Source organism: Theobroma cacao, chromosome 8, assembly GCF_053813885.1.
Source record: "Theobroma cacao isolate CCN51 chromosome 8, ASM5381388v1, whole genome shotgun sequence".
Lineage (NCBI taxonomy): Eukaryota > Viridiplantae > Streptophyta > Magnoliopsida > Malvales > Malvaceae > Theobroma > Theobroma cacao.
This window is the reverse complement of record NC_142646.1, coordinates 7,396,961-7,419,651: the sequence shown is the minus strand read 5'-3', so window position 1 is coordinate 7,419,651 and position 22,691 is coordinate 7,396,961. Positions and strand designations below refer to the sequence as shown.

General features: G+C 30.9%; 1 long non-coding RNA gene across 1 annotated transcript; it reads right to left on the bottom strand.

The window, feature by feature from the left end:
• Positions 1-4,730: 4,730 nt before the first annotated feature.
• On the bottom strand, positions 4,731-6,805 carry LOC148761141 (uncharacterized). The gene is made up of 3 exons (XR_016028047.1): positions 6,521-6,805; positions 5,790-5,869; positions 4,731-4,925 (listed from the first exon to the last, which is right to left on the bottom strand). It is a non-coding gene; the product is annotated as an uncharacterized LOC148761141 (long non-coding RNA).
• Positions 6,806-22,691: the final 15,886 nt, after the last annotated feature.

Here is a 22,691-nt window from a genome sequence, read left to right as displayed (position 1 = left end):
AGGACAAAAAGGGCTAAAACTATAATTCAGTAATCACAACAATCAATTCCAATTCAAAACCTCAGTTATATGTTAAAGATTGATAGAATGTGTGGATTCGTAAATGTTTATGCACCGAACGATGAACTATTAAGAAAGAATTTATGGGAGGAATTAACAGAGATGATGAATGAAAAAGAGGTAATATGGTGTGGGGGGAAGAAGGAGATTTTAATACAATGAGGAATGAGTAGGAAAAAATTGGTAGGGGAAACATTAATAGGTTTGTTAGGGAGTTTGGGGAATTTATTGATGGCCTAGCTCTTGTGGACCTGCCACTCACAAGGGACAAATATACTTGATGTGGAAATAGAGAGGGATGAGTGTTTAGTTGATTGGACAGATTTTTGCTTGACATGGAATGGCTAGAGTATGAATAGGGATTTAGTCAAGAATGCCTATCAAGTTCAATTTCATATCATAATCCAGTTATTGTGAGATGAAATAGAGTTAAGTGGGGGCCAAAACCATTTAAGTTATTTAACTATTGGTTGGATGAGAAGAGTTTTCAAGATCTAGTGGTAGGGGGCTAGGATAAATTATGGAAAGTCAGATGGTGAAAATAGTAGGATTTGGAGCAAACTTAGGGACGTAAAAGTTGATCTTAAAGAGTGGAAAACAAATATTTTTGGTAACACAACAAAAAAATAAAATAGCAAGAAAATATGATCAAGGTCCTCAAAGTTCAATGCCAATAAGAAGGGTTTGACCATGGAAGAAAAGAGGAAATGGTGAAAAAGAAAGTTGAGTTGTGGGGACTTTACCAAAGGAAAAAAGGGAGTAGCTATAAAAATTGAGATTGAAGTGGGTGAATGATAGCAGTATTATGCCATTGGCATAACATGTGGGTTCGGGAACCCATCCGCTCAACATGAAATGGAGTCACTAATAATTTTTTTAATCTAGTTGCGATTGGCCATTTATTTGAGTTTATTCCTTTAAAATGTTACTTTAAGCTTAACTTAAGTTTATTTTAAGAAGTAGGATTTGGTCTATGGAACAATTTCAAGTTTGAGAGTACGGTTATGCACGGGGAAAATATTAGCACCCTATGGCACTCGTTCAAGGAACAGTACAAATTAATCATTTGTTATCGTTATGTTAGCCTTAATTCTTGATTCTTAATTTAATTCTCATTTTCCTTAATTATTATTTACTTGTTATGTCTTATTTCTTATTTTGTTTGGTGTTGGAGATTTTTCTTAGACCTTTCTAACACTCTAGTAAGGGTTTTTGAAATCCTCTTTACCTCAAAAGTATTTAAGAAGACACGCTTATCCCCTTAAAAAGGCTTTGTCATCAGGTTTATTAGGTATTTATCTAGTGTTATTCTTGGTCTTGAATTGTGTGCATTTTTTATACTTATTATTATATTTTATTATTATTAGTTTATTATTTCACTTTTTGTTTGTCGATGCATAAATGAAATCTTTATATCGAAAAAATCTTCCTAGATTATCCCAATATTTTGGTAAAGTTTAAGAATTTCTCCTCACCTAAAGAATTTTCGAGAAAACTAGTCTCAACAAACCTCTCAAAAAAGTTTCATCTTCGGGGATTTTCATATATGAACCAAGTTTATGTTATAAGGCACATGATATAGCCATGGAATGGTAATGTGATTTTTAAATTATCCCAATGCTTCGGTGAAATCTAAGAGTTTTTCCTCTCATAAGGATTTTGTCGAGGAAACTCATCTCTACTAGTCTCTCGAAATGATCCCATCTTCGAGGTTTTTTTTACCCATTTGTAAAACAATTACCCACATGCAATATGAAATTGTAGATGATGCAAAATGAATGCATTTATAAATACAATATTTAATTTGTAACTTTAAAATTATATAATTAATATTTTTTACTTTAATTGAATACATTTTATTCTTGTTGGATTTTAAAATGATTATTTGAATTAATAAAGTTTTGAAATATAAAATTTAGGATTTTTCCAATGCTTTGGTGAAAAGCCTAACTAAATTACCCACTTAAAAAAATTAATTCGAAATTGTGACTCTTCACATCCCAAATAAAAATTTTATCATTGACTTAATTCATGTAATATATATTTATTCTAATTCCCTAATTATTTTAGTATCATCTTTTTTCATTATTTAATATCCTAGTTTATAAGTTTTTCTTTTTTATATTTTACTAAGCATCATTTTCATCATTTTCATGGCCTATATTTTTTAAAAATAATAAGTCTATTAACCATGTTAATAAATTCTTAAACAAAATACCAAATACAAAACTATTAACAAAAGAGAGAAGCTCAATGAACATACCTCACTTGGGTCAAATAGAAGCTCAAGCTTTCACTAGATTCAGACTGTGGGCTTTAACAGGCCCCTTTCTCTTTTTTTCCTTTTTTTCCTTACTGGGCTTCCCTTCTTCTCCTTTTCTTTCTTTCTTTTTTAGGCCACCTTTTCCTTAGGCTGCCTTTTCTTTCCTTGGGTTTACTTATTCGGACCAGGTGCCCATTTCCTCTTTTCTCCTCTTTTCTTTCTTTTCTAAAAATAAACTACATATGCTAAGATTTAAACCCTTCAAGTAGACTATCTAAAACCTCCAAGTTCATTTTATAAAACCTCCAAGTAAATTTTGTAAAACCTCAGAATACAACTTTTTCAAAACTTCTGGGTACATCCTTATGAAACCTTTGGGTAATCATCTTTAAGAACTTTTTTTTAAGTTGTGTAGCATCATTCAAAAATAAAAGAGCACTTTTAATTTGGTAGAAGTAAGGTGTCTACATCTTTGCACTATCCTTAATTCTCAAGAATGCACAAAGAAAGGTAGTTGTAGACACTATTTTGTGACCAGAACTTTAGTTGCATTTATATTTTATCTTTATTTATTTATTTATTTTCTCTTCATTAAGATGTATTAGGTCTAATTTTCTTTTGGACTTCCTTTTGGCTTTTAAAAAAAAGTCTAAACTGCTTCTAAGTGGGCCTTTTAAATCCTTAAAACCAAAGAGCTCCAAACTTAATCAAAGTAATAATATTAATAAATATAAGAAAATAACAAAAAAAAAAAGAAAGAAAAACAAGAAAATAAGTGGGGAATTCTTGATTTGCTACCATGCTTGGCATGACAACCAAGGTGACTTTTGTGGCAACCAACTAAGGTTAGATTGCCATGGCAATCAACCTTCTCTCTCTTCAAGCCAAATTTATGCCTTTTTTCTCTTAGGATATGCCAATCTTAGCTAAGTCTATTTTTTTTTCTTTCAAAATTTACCACTTTTTCCCCTCGATGTTATTTGGTGAAAGCCTCAAAGTCAATTTTGAAAATCAAGAGTTTGGCAATAGGTCACCAAATTTAAAGACCTTACTAATATGACCACCAAGGTGTTGCAAATGGTAGGAAGAAGACAAAAAGGATTTTCAAAATCCTTTCCCACTTATATAAGCAAAGACTATCAAAATGAAAAAAAAAAAGAGGCAATTCTAAAATAAATAAAAAAACCTAAGATCTCTCTTTCACGAATCACAATTTTCAGTATTCTTTTAAGAAAATCCTAGCCACTTCTAAAAGAAATCCAAAAAAAAACTAAGCCTTAGATCTACCAGCCGATTCTAACATAAGAAAATACCAAAAAAAATAAAAACAAAACAAAAGCCATAGTTTTTCCAACAACCAGTATGATACCTAATTCCTCAAGTGAACAAAAAAGAAAAAGAGAATGTTTGTTTGAAAGCCTTGGAAAGCTTGAAAGGATAATATTGTTTCGGTGGTTGTTTTGGGGTTGAAAGGCCTTAAACATCTAACACTTGATGATTAGGAGAGGGGAACGGTTGCAATAAGGAGACCAAATCTAAGGGGTCTTAGTTTTTTTTTCTTGTCTAGTTTGAAAAAGAGAAAAAGGCGTTGTCAACTTAAAGGGAGTGTGTAGGGAAAGAAATGAAAGAAAGAGAAAGAAAAGAAAGGTTTTATACCTAGGGTTTGAGATTCAAAGTGCCAAAATAACACCGTTTAAGGAAGAAAGGAACGGCAAAAAAAAAAAAGGAAAGAAAAAGGACTTGTGGTGTAATGCCAAACGACATCATTTTGGAGTGGGGGAGGATTTGCTACAATGTGCTCGGTCGTTCCAAATGAGTCAAACCAGGCCCGTATGCTCTTGAACCCATTGGTTTTAGGTCTTTGTCAAGCCGAGAGATGGTAAGCCCTTTAACTATTTTGTCTTATGTATTTGGTTTATTTTCTTTAGGGTATTTGGACCATTATTATGTAGATGGAAGCTTTGATTTAGTATTTAAAAAATATATATATTGTCACGACCCGGAACTCCCATCGGGCCCGTAACAACCGTCGCGACGTCCCTATAAGCACTCATTACCCCGAATGCCGATCGAAACCCCGCAAGGCTTAGCATCAACTTCTGCATCTCCCCGGTGAGCGACAGTTATTAAATCTCGCATTTCAAGAAATCATAAGTTGTTTCCAACTCAAAACAATAAAAATATTATTTTCTAGCTCACTGGGGCATTTTCGTCATTTTTTTTTTGAAATTTCGAAATCCGAAAAAATGTAATATGTAAGTGGAAACACATATTTCATGATTTAAATTAAATTTTGAAGTCTAAAACATTCGTTTAAAGTCAAATTATAGCTATTTGAATATAATAAAAACATTAAATAAAATATTCTATTTTCTTAAAACACAATATTTTCAAAGTCTTACTAAAATAACTTTTGTAGCGTAAGAGTAAAATAAATTTATTCATATAGTAATAAAGATAATTAAAGTATGAAATTTCGTTTACAGTGACACGTGGGCCCCCAACTAACCAAGAAGGTGTAGAGCTACGAACCCTTACTTCCTATGATGCAACTCCGAGATTAATTCTCGTCTTAATCAACTATCAACAAACTGTCCTGAGCCTGAAAAATGGATAGGAAGAGAGGTGAGATTAAATAATCCCAGTGAGTAAACAATTACCATCAAAAGCATCTAAAGCCGAGTAGATGGAGACAATATAAAAACGTTATATCTCAATAATGTTCATAACACAAAATTCGTTTCAATCTATACCAAATAATTTCTTTTCATCAAAATTTCCCTGACTTTTGAATTTTTTTAAACTTGGCCCCTGCCAATATCATTCTCGCGGGTACCTTCGTCAAGGTATCCCACTGAGACCGCCAAGGCTGTTCAATGACCCATACCCATAAACATGTTTTCACATCTGACACACAGCCGTTCCTTGGCGTTGGCTGAGTCTCACTCTCACGTGGTGGTCCGAACGTGAGGTGCACTCAAATCATACCTCAGGAGATACTTCACCCAACATCTCCCCCCGGAGGTAAGTATATAATTGAGTTACCGTGCCCCTCTCATAGGCAGTCCACGGAAACCTCCACCACTACAGTGACCGTTTAATATACCACCAGACCCATAAAAATTCCAGTAGCATAATATGACGAATAAAATGTAATCCAATCTACCGAGACCAATCCAAAATTGTTCATATATTTCATGCCAACCCCAAAAATTTAGCCATCATGCTACCATAGTGTCATAAGCCCCAATTTCAATAACATATAAAATCAAAAATTTCAACACAGTCTCCATATACTCAATTTTCCCAAAACAATATTTGATTTCAAAACCATAAATCTCATTTTTATAAAAAAAATATTTTAATTGAAAAACATAATATTTTATAATTTAAATTCACCATTCAATAAAAGCATCAAACAAGTATAATTACTCTAGATATTTAAGACGATAAATTGTCCACTCACAGTTCTAGGAGTCGATGTACTCCTAATCCCAGTCTTCAAGCACAATTTTGGTACTTTTACCAGTGTAATTTGCTCACCACCTATCCACAATGTACAATACATAATTCACCACATCAATGCTTGACCATTATAAAATCAATTCAGGCTCGGTATATATGCATGATATGACATGCAACTTATCCGACTACCGCTTAAATGCGGTGCTGACTTAATTCGGCCTATTACCCGATTAAATTACTAACGCGTCCAATTTAATCTCAAATTAATTTTTTTCAGTTTCTATACCTCAATTGCACCCAAATTGACTTAATGTCCCTCGGTGTGGTGCAAATTATCAGTCTCGATAGCAAATTACGAAAATACCCCTAATGGGTAAAAATTCATATTTTTGCTCCAAAAATTTCCATTATTTTTCTAGACTCATAATTCATCATTATTCATCATAATTCCTCAAATAAACATCAAGATCATCAGCCAATATTCCCCTAGAAAATTCAGCCAATAATGGTAATGGAGGAAAATAAATTTTTTTCTTGTTGTTTTGTTCCTAAATATGCTAAACTAACTTAAAACACTAACATAACTTAAAATCAAATTAATCTAACAAGTTTCTCTCTCCTAACCCATTTTTCCAGAATTGAATTCATCCTCAAATCACATGATTCAACCATGGAAAATGATGGGAAATGCATGGGAAAGGTAAAGCACAAGTCAAAATCAAAAAATTTTACCTTTGGTCACTTGTTTCCTTGAATTTTCACCAATTTTTCCTTGAATTTCTCCCCCTAGGTTTTTGTTTTTCTTTTCCCCTTTGTTTTCTTGCTATGGCCGGCCATAATGAAGAGAAAATGGTGGTGTGGGCTGATTTTTATAGTTAAATAATATAATAATCTAAACTTGCCACATGTCACTACATTATTGGTCCATTTTTTAAATTCTTATCTTTTAAGCTTTAAATCTCCACCACACATTATTCCTTAAAATATCCATAACTTAGATAAAATTCTCAAACTTATCCAAAGTCTTGGTGAAGTAATTTTTGATATTTACACTTTTGCCCCCGTAAAAATCAAAAATTACATTTTTGCCCCAAAAACTGAAAAATTGCCCATAGACATATTTTTTATCCCTTATACTCATATCATTCCCCAATTTGTCAAATGTGATCTAAATTCTCTCAAAATCTCAAATTTTGTCCGCAGATGGAAAAATTACAATTTTACCCCTATATAGTGAAAATTTCAATTTGACTCCGAATTGATCCTCGAACTCCTAATTACCATTTTGAGTCATCCCTGAACTGTGAAACTCTTAATTTCACCTTAAAATTCCTATTTGAACTAGTTCGAGGCTTAATAGACTTAATGATACCATTAGGGGCAATATCATCTTTTAACGATTTCTCGAACTTCCTAAATATACAAACATTCTATCGAGCATGTGAATGATATTATAATTATTTTACAAAGCAGGGTTTGACATATATAAAATACAATAAATAGATTAGTGAATAAGAAAATATGTCAATATAAAAATAGAACATGTGATTATCAAAAAAATAGGATAGGAGAGATAAATGTTTTATATAGAAAAAATTCAAAATATGCAAACAAGAAAAATATATACATAATAATGAAAAATATATAATATAAAGGTTTTGAAAATACAATCAATTATTTAATTAATTTAGAATAATGAAAAGTAACTAATTCTAAATAAACTGGGACCTTGTCAGAATGATGAGAGGCTCTTAATTTTAATTGTCTAATATTATATGAATAGTTATTCTAGATAATAAAATTAATGAAATTTATAAAAAAAAAATGTATAGCAAAATATATAATGCATGTAAAAGCAATAGACAAATAAGAAGAATAATAACAAAATAAATGTGAATTTATTATTTGAGTTAGATCGAAGATGGAATTTTTATTTAGGATACGTGAAGTCATAAATCTTGGGTTAACTTTCTTAGGTGAGAGATTTGATTTAAACTCCACCAATATGATGGGAAGGTTTTAATCTTAAATCTCAATATATTAATTCAAATAAAATATTTTTAAAATATTAATAACAAGATATTAAGGAATATAAAAGATGATAATAATAACAATACTAAATATATGCATTAAAAACAATAAGTATCAAAATTTGTTGCATGTCATCATCACATTATTTACCTATCTTTGCATCCATTTAGATATATTTTGTACACAAGTTATGGCCTTGATGATGGGACTTTTCAAGAAAACTTATAAATGCGAGTTTTCTTGAAAAATTTCTTAAGTGAAAGAATATCTTCAGGTCCCACTAGTAGTATGGAAGCACTCGAAGAATGTTCTTAATAAAAAACCTTTACTCGTATTAAGAGTTGCATTACATGAAAATGTTTTTATTTGCAGATGATTGCTCCAATGACAGGATTTTCTTGATAAGCTTATGAAGATGAGTTTTTTCGAAGAATTCCCTTGGTGAGAGAATATTTTAGGTCTCATTAGTATGATAGGCGAATTCGAAAAATATTCTCAACAAAAGGTTTTCATTTGACATTTTATAAAGATTTATATCATGCATTTCATAATTGCATTAAGTGCACATTATACAAATAAACTGAATAATGGATTTTAGGTCGTGAATAAAACCAAAAATAAAAAATCAAACAATAAATTATAATTAAGGGAAATAGGATAAAAATAAAAAATTAAGGCTAAGTAATGATAACATATGATTAATTGGTATTGTTCTTTGAACGGATGTTGCGAGGGTGCTAATCCTTTCTCGTGCGTAACCATACTCCCAAACCCAACTCAAAGCTCACAAATTAGATTATTGTTCTTTAAACAGACTTAAAATCAATTTAAGACTCGTCGAGTAGAATGAATTTAATAGGAAGTCAATCACACCTAGATAAAAAATATTGGTGGTGGCCCTCAAATTTCGAAGTCTAGTGGTCGGGTTTTCAAACTCGTATGCTATAACAAGAAGGCAATTTAAGGCCACTAAGACTTGGCTCATCTCAAAATGAGCTCGATTCTTTGATTTCTCAATTTAAAGATTTTATAAAATATTACCCAAAGGTTTTAGAGAATGTACTTGAAAGTTTTGAAGATTGTACTTGGAGGTTTTGCGAAAAAGGTTTTGCTCCTCATCTTTAAATAAGGTTACGTAACTTAAAAGAAGTCATGAAGATAATTACTTGGAGACTGTCAAATAGTTACCTAGAGGATTTGATGATGGTTACTCGAAGGTTTTGATAGTGTACTTAAAGGTTTTCAAGATTGTACCTAAAGGTTTTCAATATTGTACTTGAAAGTTTTGCGAGAAAAGGCTTTTCTCCTCATCTTTAAATGAGGATACGTAATTTCAAAAAAAGTCATGAAGGTAATTACTTGGATATTTCAAAATAGTTACCAGGAGGATTTGATGGTGGTTACCCAAAGGTTTTAAAGGTGTACTCGGAGGTTTTCAAAATGTTTACCCAAATGATTTCAAGATTATATCGGGAGGATTTGGAATTGTTACCCAGAAGTTTTCAAAATTGTACTTAGAGGATTTGAAGGTGTGCTCAAAGGTGTTGAAGATGTACTCAAAGGTTTTGAAAATTGTATCTAGAGGATTTAAGTATGTACTTAGAGATTTTGTTACTTGAAGGTTTTTGAAAATACACTTGGAAGTTTTGAATTTTTTTCTTTTGATGAAAATGTGTTTCAACTTAATCAAAACTTGATATCATTGTAAAATTCTATGATGGATGGCAAGATCTTAGAAAGATGTGTTAATGAAAATTTTGAATGTCAATTTTGTATGGTCATGTACGTGAACGTTCATGTATGCATGATTGCATGATGGAAATAAGAGATACTCACAAACATCCCTTCATTTTAAATGTATTCCTTTATTCAAAAACCATTCTTCTTGTCCTTGGTCATTTTTTGGTGACATTCTTGTGCAGTTACCAAATTTCGCGTAACAGAAAAACCTTTTTGTCAATCTTGTTATATTGATCTAAATTTTTGAAATAATTTTCCAACAATAAATATCAATAAGGAATTATGTATCAATTCAAACTTGATTTCAATGTTTCCATGCCCTTTGATCATGAAAACACTTCCTTGCGTCACTTTTTCCTCACTATTTTCTTAAGAAATGACTTTGTCTTTTTCAAAATGCTTGTCTTATCCTCATGAAATGATTATAGATTTACCTCACAATAATCATAAGGACTCTTCTTTCTTCTTTTTCGAACTTTTTTTTTTAAATCAAAACTTTCAAAATCATCTTGATTTTTGGCAAAATGACCACAAATTCCCCACACAATTACTTTCATGATCAAATATAATTGAATCTTGGAACATAAATGTATCAATTCTGCATATTTTCCTTGTTGAAGTGATAGAATATCCAAGTTTGAAAAACATGTGATATCTGAATCTCTTGAGAATCGATAATTATTATTTGAAATGAACTTTGGTGGGTCAGATCACAATTTGGTCTTTTGGATATATTGAATGGTTTAACACATCAAGGTCTTGGGTAACAAAAAGGTTTCACCATTAGATCGGCAAATGAAGAAACGATGTTTCTCCATCTAAGCTCACAAATGTAACATTTTCTCAACTCTATATTTTTTGAAAATCAAACATTTCACAAAATGATTCATTTCAAATCACAATCAATTTTCACACTCTCTTAGTTTCATAATGTATGGTATTTTGATAGATGTCAAGACTAGAAGCTTAAGATTTGGCAAGTTATTTTGGAAAAGAAAGGTTGGAAGTTCAACATTGATTTTCTAATAGAGCTTGAATCTCAAATGGTGTTTAACATTCTTAGACATTTTGAGGGTCTCCAATGCACTATAGTTCTTTCAAAATGACCTCTATCTTGTGCTTTTTGTCAACCTTGATCAAATTCATGAGTGGCTTCACAAATTCTCATTTTTTTGCTCTAAACTACTTTCTTGAGTTTTCACTCTAAAGCTTCATTTTTCTTTCTTTTTTTTTTCCTTTCTTTATCCTTCTAATTTCATTAACCGTTCCATCATGCACTTTGGAAAAAAATTTGAACTCTTCCAAAATGGATCGATGAATTTAAATGGGTAATCTTGGTAAAGAAAAGAAGCCAAAGCATTGTTTTCAATTTGATGATTTTTTTTAAAAGAAAGCTCTTCCATTTAAGCATCCACACTTGATCGAAATGAACTTTTTTAAGCACGTAATACTGGTAATAAAAGGGAGGTTAAAGTCTTATTCTCTAAGACAATCGACATAGCTTATTTGAATCTAGAAAAATACTAGTAATAAGAGAGGCACCCTTTATTTTTGTAGCATCATAGTGGAAAGAGAATCAAAGGTTTCTCATCGAAAGTGACTTAAGCATTGGGGTAAAATGGATCAAAGATGCAAGCATGGCACCTTGGAGAATGAGAAAATGGCTAATGCAAATTGAGAGAATGGAAAAAGAATTAACTGGTGAGAGATAAAACACGTTCTAAGATAGGCTAATTAGAGAGCGAATAACTTGCAAAAGATGAAGTCCTTCTTTAAAGGAATATTTGTAGACACTATTTTTTATTTTATTTGTTACTTTTATTTTATATTTTATTCTATATTTTTATGTTATTTTATATAATCCAATAGGCAATAAGCTTTAGAAAGTTTAAGTTTGGTATTTGGTCCTCAGCAAGAAAACATTGGGCTTGATGAACAAGCCAAATGTCTAGGCTTTTTAATAAACAGACCCAAATAGTTAAAATTAAAAGCAAATGGATCAAACTAAGAAAACAAGATTAAAGTCTATAAGCCAAGATTAAAGCCAAGTAAAATGAAATACGTTATGGAAGCATAAAGAACAAAACCAAATAAAATAAAGCAAACAAAAAAACAAAAAAAAAAAAGAAAAGAAATAACTCAACAGGGTGCATTTGCACCATGCCATAGATGGCTTTACCATGCTAGATGCGAAAAATTTGCATCTAGCAATGGCTTCAAGATGTTGGGGATGCCACAAGTGGCTGCATCCCTAGCATCTCAGGGCAGCTTTATAGCTACCTTCTTCCTAAATCAAAAAATTGGAAAGCCAATTTCACAAAAGGGGAGAGTGATTTAAAACACAAAAAAAAAAAAAACCCTAGGCAGCCAATGGGAAGAGCAAAAAATCAAGCTACCCAAAAGCCCTAAAAACCCTGCTAAAAAACTCTCAAAAAACCGAGCAAAAAGAAAGAACCTTAGGTTTTATCAGCAGTAAAAAACTACAATCATAAACCTAAAATAACAACAATAACAAAAAAAAAAAAGGAAACAAGTAGGACGATGGGGGTAAGGTTTTCTTCTTTCGATTCTCATAGGGCTTAAGGAGTTTAGGGTTGGTGGTTTCGTTTTTGATTTATGATCGGAAAGGAGAGAGGAAGTTTTGGGAAGTAAAAAATGAGGGTTATTCTCTTTTAGGCCAACGGTGAATATCTGGCTTAGGAGAAAAGTAGAGAAAAAGCTACGATTAGGGTCTGCTTAGAAGGAAGACAGAGTAAACCAATGGTAGAGAGAGAAAGTAGGAAGGGAAAGTGAAGAGGGAGAAAGAAAAAGAAGCTTTTATACCTAGGTTTAAGACCTAAAAACGGTGCCATTTCTTGCAACAATTGTAGAGCAAGGAGGGGTTCTTGAATGGCACCGTTTGGAGGGATTTCAACACACCGAATGGTGAGTTTTGCTTGGCTTAGATGGCTGGTGCAGTAGGCTTTTCTTCTCCTTCATGGGTCAATTAGCTTAGGTTTTTCCTAGCATAAGTGAGGTTAAGTCTTACCCCATTGATTGTGGATTTGGATTGGTTTATTGGAGCTTGTCTATTTTATTTAGCTAAAAATTTGTTGTTTAAATATTTAATTAGCTTAAATAGGATAAAAAAATTCTGAAAAGTTTACATGATGTTTTGGAGTAAAAGAATAAAAGTAAAAAAGAAAAAGCTATAAATAAAAACATAGATAAATATTTAGCTATAAAAGAATATAAATTTAGATGAATGTTTAGTTATATAAAAAAAAGGTTTAGGTAAGTAGAATACATATATAGGGAGAAAACAAATGTCTAAATATAGAAATATATTTATCGCAATAGCTTTAGTTAAGGTAAAATATAGAAAGTAAATAAATATTCAGTAAAAAAAGAAGAAGAGAAATTTAAATAGGAAAAATGAAAAATACCTAGTTATAAAGAAATAGATTTATATAGATGAAAGAAAATATAAGAAAAATAAAATATATTTAATTATAAATAAAAATAGGTTAGGTAGGTAAAAGAAATGAAATATCTAGCTACACAGATTTATATATAGGTATACATAAAGAATGAAGAAAATACGATAAAATATAGAATTATAAATATGAAATAGAGTGGTCATTTTGGACTAACTTCGATAATGAAATTTCATCCGGGAAAGCAAAAAAGTTGCTATTTTCAAGATGATTTTTCTAGGTGTGAAATTCGATTAGGGTTTTCACTGAAACGTCGAGATAAACCCTAATTTTATATTCTCATGTCCCGTTAATTCAAATAATTATCTTAAGTATTTAAAGGAATAAATTCATATAATATTCTATCTAAAATTAAAATTAATATAGTTATTAATTAATTCAAACAATTATTGCAAATAAAAGGTTAGTAGAACTTAGTTGGTTATTCAATAAAAATAACTCAAAAAAATAATAATAGTAATATACTCGTACAAATTATCTATTTAAATAAAACGTTTTTCTAAAAGATATATAATAAAAATAAATGAGGTATTTAATTATACTAAAATGTTAAATATATTACCATAGAAATTGTAATCAACGAAATTATATTTGTAAACGCGTTCATTTGGCATCATTCACGATTTTATCTTGACATAGCATACGACACGTTTATTTTGCTAATGGGACGAGAGTCCCAATGATGGGATTTTCTTGAAGGACTTGTAAAGATGAGTTCTTCCGAAAACATCCCTTAGTAAGGAAAACTTCGAGACTTCATCAAAGCGTTGAGATGGTCTATGAATGATTTTTTTATACAAGATTTTTGCTTCCCATTATTTAAAATTAGTAAATCATGACATCATTTCATAGTTACATCATGTGTACCCGTAAAACCGAATAAAATACTTTAATTTGCTAATAAAATAAAGAATAAAATAAATAAACAAAGATTAGGGAAACATAAGAATAAAATCAAAAGCTAAGATTAATATAGGATAACATATTCAAGGAATGGAATCACGGGGGTGCTAATTTTTTCTCGTGCGTAACCATACTCGCAAACCTAACTCTAAAAAATTTCGCAGACCAGGCTATTATTCTTTAGATGAACCTAAAACCAATTTAAGACTTCGTCGAATTGAACAAGTTTAATAGGTGGCCAATCGCACCTAGGCTGAAAAAGATTGACGATGACTCCCAAATCTCCATGTTTAGCGGTCAGACTCTCAGACCCGCATATTACAACAATATCCTAAGAGTGTTCTGGTAAGCTTATGAGTCTTTTTTGCTAGTTTCTTGTTTTTGTTGAGCTTTGTAAAGGGGTACGAGTGGAGCTGGAAGAAATCCGACGAAATCATGATACTGGTCTTCAATACGAAGGTGGAGTGTTTATCTAGGAACAATTGAGTCTGACAGGTTTGGAAATTAGTTTTTTGTTTTTTAAGAGATAGGTAAAGTAAAGCGTGTTGATCATTGAAGGAAATTCTTGCTTATGAATGCTGGGGTTGAGGCTTCAATTCCTTGTGTTTTTTGTCTTGTACAAGGATTGTTTTCATTTTACTTTTCTATAGTAAGGTGTGAATTTTGTAAATGGTTTTAGATTAGGACTTGTGGTTTTGAAGGCCTTATGTTAAGTCTAAAGGAAATTGGGGAAATATACTCACAAAGTAAGAGTATATGAACCAATTTCTTTTGACTCCTGCCTGATGTTTCTTGATGTAAAATTAAAGGGGTAATTCATTCCCTCCTACTAAGAATGAAAGTCTAGAATTGTTTTTCAAAATGAAAAAAAGGACAATTACATAAATAATTACAATAGGCCAATATCATATACACATCTATGGACAAAGGCAGAGGGGAGGGGGGTTAATTAGTAGGGGCCCCCACCTCTTTTAAAAATTTTAAAATTTTATAACAACTTTTATTTTGTTTTGAAATTTTATAATTTTACCTTACAATAATTTTATAGCATACCTTTGTTTTTTAGAATTTTATAATTTTACCCCTTATTTCATAATTTTATAACATGTAGATATGTCATTTGAATTTGTGTTTATCTTGCATCTTACGAAGGAGTTGTTGAAGATAACAAATGACCTCTCAAAAACTTTACAACATAAGTCTCAAGACATACTAAATGCAATTCGTTTAGTGTAACTTACTAAAAAGCGTCTCCAACAATTAAGAGAAGATGGATGAGAACTTTTGCTTGTATCAGTGAAAAAGTTTTGTGAGAAATATGAAATTAAGATTCCTTACATAGGGGTTAGATATAAATTATGTAAGATCATCTTCAAAAAGATCATGCCACAGTTGAGCACCATTGTCGAGTTGACTTGTTTCTGGTTGCTTTTTACTTGCTCTTGCAAGAATTGGATTTCAGAATTTAATGAGAATGTGGTGGAGTTGCTCACTCTTAACACATCATTGGACCCTTAGAATGATTTCAAATTGTTTGATATTGAAAGTATTTGCAACATTGCATATAAATAGTAACCTGATGAATTTACTAAGCATGATAAAATTCATCTCAGCTATCAATTGGATCTATTCAAATTTGACATTCTTCATAATTAGGTTTTGAAAAATGTATTTACACTTTCTGAGTTATATCAAGTGTTAAAGAAGATGTATGGGTATGTCAAAAGCTTACTTCTTTGTTAACAGATTGATCCAGCTTGTTTTGACTCTTTCTGTTTCCATTACAATATCAAAGTATGCATTTTTTACTATGAAACTCATTAAGAACAAGATTCGTAATAAAATATCATATGTTTTTCTTAGAAATTCGTTAATCATTTTCATTGAAAAGAAAATCATTTGAGGCTTTAACATTGATTAGTTGATAGATGCATTCAACTCTATGAAAGACCGATGAGCTCAATTAAAGATATCCAATTTTAACATGTATAGTTATAAAAAAAAATCTTTATTTTGTACCTAAAACGTAGTTGGAGTTATTTGTTTAATTTTCACATGAATTTTTTCTATCTAAGTTACTTTATGTTTTTGTTAAACATTAAACTTCTAGTATGACTATTTTATAGACATTGTCTTGTCCCCTTAAATGTGAAATCTTGATTCCGCCGCTGTCAATAGAGATAATATGCCAAACTTATCAGTCTAGATTAATGCAACTTGTTACATTATAATTTTAAAATAAATTTTTCCTGATCACTTAATTTTTTAAAATTTTTAGTTTGCTTACCTAATATTGAAAAATAATGTTTTAGGTACAAATATTTATAAGTGTTAATATTTTGATCACTCAACTATTAAAAAATAATAAATTTCTAATTTTGTTGTCACGTGAATATAATACTTATGAAAATTGGTGATCAAACACTCATAAAATCTCAAAAAAATTGAGTGATAAAAAGTAATTTATTTGTTTTTCATGTGCCACAAAATAAAAACTCATGATACAGAGAGTCTAGAGTAGAGTAGCATAAAACTTAGGCCAGCTTGTTAAGAAAAAAGGGTTAATCTAATCAGTTTGTTTTATTAACGCCAGCCCAAAACTATCTAGTCAGCTAGTTCCTCTCCTAGTCCATACATAAAGACTTTGTATGATTAGCCGAAGTCAACATATCTCACTTCATAATTAACATGAAGTGAAAATTTCAGAACAAGCCAGCCAAGTATGCCCAGCTAGCAATTCTAGCCATAATGTGAACTTAAATCTTTAGCCTGAACCTTTCCTGATAGCAACCTTTCTCCTACTGTCCTCATCGAATCCTGTTTCCAGCTTGTGGCCAGCAGGGATAGCAGCTTTTATAGAGTATAAAATTTACTTGGATTGTCCCATTCATACTGTAGCAAACTGTGACTTTCATAGACATTATTGTTGTAGATAACATACTTATGGTTATGATATTTAGAAAAAACAGAGTAAAGAGAATTCATGCATACGGCTTGAAAGAACATGACTCTATAGAAGGGTATTGCATTCAGCTCAACAATTATTTTGGCCAGAGCTCGAAAAAATATGTTAATATTCTCCTAACATTGCAGGCAATACTGAACAATTTTTGCAAATTTTCTTTCGAGTGCTGATACACGAAGAGCCCCCAAATTATATGTATGCTAACAAACCCCAATAAGAAGAGAATATATACATAAAAGTTTTATTTATTGTTAAAGTATATATACTCACTTTCCCACACTTCACAGAAATTAAAGTATATATACTCTCTAATCAAAGTATATACCGTTCGTAAGATCGGATGAATTATAACATTAAAATATGTACATTCACTTTCCACACTTCACAGAAATTAAAGTATATATACTCTCTAATCAAAGTATATACTGTTCTTAAGATCGGATGAATTATAACATTAAAATATGTACATTCACTTTCCACACTTCACAGAAATTAAACCCACTTCTTCTACACTATAGAAACCTTCATTGCTCGGATTTTTTTTTTTATTTTTTGTTTTCAAAGTACTCATACCTGACATATAGATTAGATATTGAGTGTGGACCCTAAACATAAGGAACAATTTCGGAAGAAAGTTGAACATTCTTAGTGGACACATACCCGACACTCACTTCCTATTGTCATTGGAGCAACATATCCAGGAACTTCATCTTGAGCTAATTCTTCTCTGGCTGCTCGCTTTATAGAATCAAACGTCTTCCAAGAAGAAGAGAAGAGAGACCTTTTACTCACTCGAGATTATATATACAAGGCCACAACTGAGACTGTTATCTAAGCGGTTGGAGAGTTAGAAGACAAACTTTTATTAAAATCAGCAATAATTCTTTTCATCACACTTCCCCTCTTTGGTGGCCTCATTGGTTTTTCCCTTCCGGGGGCCTCTGCTGCCTGCCGAGAGCTGCTGTTGCTTCCAGAAGCTGCAGAACTTCCACCATCTCTGCTGGCGTTTTGCTTGTTGGTTTCACTCATTTCCTCTTTCTAGTTGCTTAACAAAGGCGCAGCTGATCTCTATGGAAAAATTAATCGACTTAAAAAGGGATGAAGTGGAGAAGGGAAGGGAGAGATAATAAAGTCGGATGGTACTTCTTGGACAAAGCCGCCTACAGCTTGGCATGCGCATGGTTATGGTGTGGCCCATCTTGCTTTATTGTGCAAGGACTCCACGTTTTCCTGCGCAAGTGGTAACCCATTGAAAATTTGTTGCAAAAAAAACTTTTTCATCCTTTTTCTTTATTTGGTGACTAGAAAATATTCACAGAAAATATAAAATTTTTTGGATCAACCCAAAAAATACAGTTGATATGAGGAAAATAATTAACCCTTTTCCAGAACATAAAATATTTTTCATCTGTCTTTCTCTTCTTTTGAGATGTATCTCATAAAATTTGAGATTGATCCCACTTGAAAAATATAATCCACGTCTTTTTGTGAGATCAATCCCTTAAATCTTGGGATCGATCTCAAAAGCAATAAAAACTTATTGTTTTCCATTTTTTATCTTTTTTTTCATTATTCTTTTTCTCAACATAATATTGATCATTAACTTTTTTTTATTAAACTATTTCACAGGAATCATATCACTATGATTATTTTTACTGAGATATTACAATCATATAGGTATAATACAAAATAAATAACGTCAATTAAAGAAAACTTTTATGTAAAAAGGAAATAAATGTTTACACATGAAAATATCTTCTTTAGTTTAATTTTCAATTTATGTTTTTTTCACTTAAAAAATTACTCAGTATAACAATATGATGAGAAATAAATAAATAAAAATATTAAACATTTTTTATGTATAATAAATATTGAAAAGGATGTTTTGGATGTCTTGCAATTGCTAGTGCGTGCAATGCATTCTCTTCCTTCTTTTTAATAAAATTTAGTACACAGTAAACTTTTATTTCATGGTTACTGAGCCAAGGAAATATATCAACTTGCAACTTAGCTATTAATTCAAAATTCTAATAAGTGAGAAAGATCAATGTTACTAAGTCAAGATATACACATGAAATTTCCTCTTGGAAAATAAAAGGGGAAAGAGAGTCGAGGTTTAGTTTGATATTTTTTTTGTTTTTGCTAAACCAATAGAGAGGGAATTTTAGATTTTTGCAACTTCTGTTTCGAAAGTGAGGTTTAATTGTCATAAAAGAAACACACTTTAGACAGTCTAGTGTAGAATCTAAACACTTGGTCGTTTATCGTTTTTTTTTTTTTTTAAAAAAAAAGCATTTACCTTGTATTACTATGGATACAAAAAACGACCAATAGCGATAGTACATGTCTCTAAGCGTACATGCAGACTTAGTAGACATATGCTAACAATACATCGTCTCAATTTAAACACCTAACTTAACCTCCACCTTTCGCATACACCCAAGTTATGCGATACTGCATGAAAAGTCACCGTCCCAAGGACTACAGCCGTATAATTCTAGTATACCATCACTTCAGCAGTCCATTGCCAGGTGAAACAATAACAACAAATAAAAGATAAACGTATTGCATCTTAGAAGGAGTTAAAGAATATGAACAACGGTAAAATTTAGGTGAAAGATTTAATTTTTTTTTTCAAAAAATTAATTAATGTGCTGATGCTATTGACTCAACCTTCACCTCATTTAATTTAATTTATTTTTTTACATATTTAGACATCTACTTGATCTTACATTATATAAAAAAGAAAAGTAATACCCACTCATCTCGTAATATTTAATTTACTCCATGTTGAAAAGCAACAAAAAATAGCATATATCCAAGTGGAGACCTCATTTCCAACATTTAAGGCCGATTTCTCTATTAATATATGATGTCATTCTACATATGTCACGGATCGTCATTTTGTTTCACGTTCCCATAGATAGTCGGGTTGTCACATTTTATCTATTTAAATATTCTGCCACATGTCACAACTTAAAAGCAAATAATTCAAGATAAAAACCACAATCCAGAATATTACAGCTCACGACGATTGTGACAACTGCCAAAACCTTATATTGTTGTAAGGGTAAAATAATCGTACATTTTTAATTTTTAATTATAATTACGTGATATTTTATTAATTTTTAAAATAAATATTTTATCTGAAAAAAATATTTTTTATTAAACATATAAATTTAAATATTAATTAATCGTTAATATTTTTATTAATTTGATGATATTATATTATTAAAATAATAATTTTATTTTTTATTAATTTAAAAAATTATTAAATTATTATTTTTAAAAAAAAAAATTTATCTTACCTTTGACTATCGACCACTTCACCGTCGACCACCCCATATCTGATCTGATCAAAAAATACTTGATCAAGATCCTCAGAGGAGCACCCATTGTGGTGCTCCTTAGGAGCATTGATCTGGTACTCCCAAACGTGGGTGTTCCTTGAGAAGCAGTGATCGGGTGCTCCCCAACATGGTGCTCCTTAGGAGCACCGTTTTGGTTCTCCTTAGAGAGCACTGTTTGCGTGTTCCCAGGGAACATAGATGGGTGCTCCTTGGGAGCACAGATCCAGTGCTCCTTGAGGAGCATCAATCTTGGTAGTTTTGAGAGCACCAAATCTGGTGCTTTTTGAGAAATTCGGTCGGATCTGAGCCAGATTTGACTACGAGGTCACCGATCGGACAGGGAACATGACGACCAACCTAAAAAAATTAAAATAAAAATAAAAAAATATTTTATATATTTTAATTTAAATATTAACGTCGTTTAATTATTTAAGATAAAATGTATATTTTATAAATTAATAAATTCGTGTGTAATTATAATTAAAAATTAAAAATAAAAAAATATTTTAATTTTTTTTTATTTAGGGCATGTCCAAAAGTAATAATAGGGATTATTGTTGAAAGCCCATATTAGAGCATGAATATTCCATATCATATCCCATTTTTTGTTTTGATATATATGGGAAGGTTGGAATTCAAACCTTAGGCCTTAATTCTTTTAAGAAAGGTACCAACCATTAGATCTTAATTCTTTATCACACCTATTATAATTTTTATTTATATCGATCTTTATATCATAATGTTATATTTACTAATTTATGGTTTTGGGTCTCATACCCAACTCCTTCATGCAGGCTAAACGTGCATTAGTTATCGACCAAACATTCAAGAAAAAAATATTTTTTTGTTTTACTAAAACTAAAAAATTTGGAATTTATTTTACTCCGCAATCTCTAAAAGTTTTTGCTTATAAAATTTCAAGTTTATATGATGTGTAAGGTAAAGCTCTTAATTAAAATTTTGATGCACTTATGATATTTGGGTTACAAAATCAGGAGCGTTGTCTCTTTCATCTCATTAATTCTTTTCTTTCATTTAAAAATTTGAATTTAAAACTTTTGACTTATTTTGTAAAAATAAATGAATTCTTTTATGTTATGAAAGAAAGTTAAAACTCATGAGGAATCACTGAATTTAAAGTAAATTTTGAGTTGATCCTTCATTTATTTTGTTGATAACAAAAATAAAACATTAATTAATTGTATTTAAGATTTGTTCAAGTGGGGAACGAAATTGAGTAGGGTACATTCCATGGGCAGGAGACATCATTTTCTTTTGTGAATTAACAAAATTTAACATAGATTTGTAGTGTTAGAAACAAGGGCAAAATACTCTCACCCTCTTAAATTTTGATCAAAATCACTTGAAGATCTATTAGTTTTTTAAATGAACACTTTGCTCCAAAAAATATTTTTTATTGAATATGTAGATCTAATATTTAGTGTTTCCGTTAGTTTGATAACGTGACAAAAATAAAATAATTTTACTCTTGATTTATTTTTAAAATTATTATTATATAATTTTATTAATTTTTTTATTAATTAAAAAAAAAACTCCTAATCTAGGGAGCACATGTGCTCCCTTTTCTTGAGGACCATCAATAGGTGCTCCTTATTTTTTTTTTTAAAAAAAATAATTTTTTAAATTAACAAAAAAAATATTTTAGTTGTTTCAAAGTCTGTGTTAACTGTATTTGCACTCTTAAGATGAAGTGTTCATTTCAAAAATTAATGAATCAGTTTGAAATTTTAATTAAAACTTAATGGTGAAAGTATTTTACAAAAAGAAAAATTAAGAATGTTTAAACATAAACATTCAACTAGTTCAATCTAGACTATTTGTTATTATTTAACTTCTTATGATAATTAATTGGATTCGGAGATTATTGGAATTGAAAGGTTATAATCAATTCAAACGAAGTAGCATTGCATTGAAGGACTCAACTTTTACATTTAAAGAAGCAAAGAGAAATGAACCCATTATATTAAGTAATGATTAAGCAGAGAGGGAGAGAGAGAGAGAGAGAGAGTGTGATGAGTGATGGGGCGGAGGATACAGATGAATCGGTGGCTTTGAGCCTTCGATGTGGCCTACTGATTCAAGTGAATTGATGGTTTCTTGGTGGCTTCCGGCTGCTGTTGCGGTAGTTGGCTGATACTGGTGGAGGTGGACCGTATAGTTTTGGGTTACGACGCAGAGGAGGCGGGATTTGAGGGGGCTGGAGAGAAATAGAGGATACTGAATGGCAAAACTATAAATTTAACAATACATATTAAATATAAAATTTTTGGTGGTGCAACCACGCAGAGAAGAGCTATGAATTCGTAGGGGTTGTAACAGAGCAAGGAGAACGATCAACATTACACATTAGGGAAACAATGGACTGAAATAAGCAGTCTAACATATTTCTCTTTACCAGCCGCCTAGTTTTCGGAAGC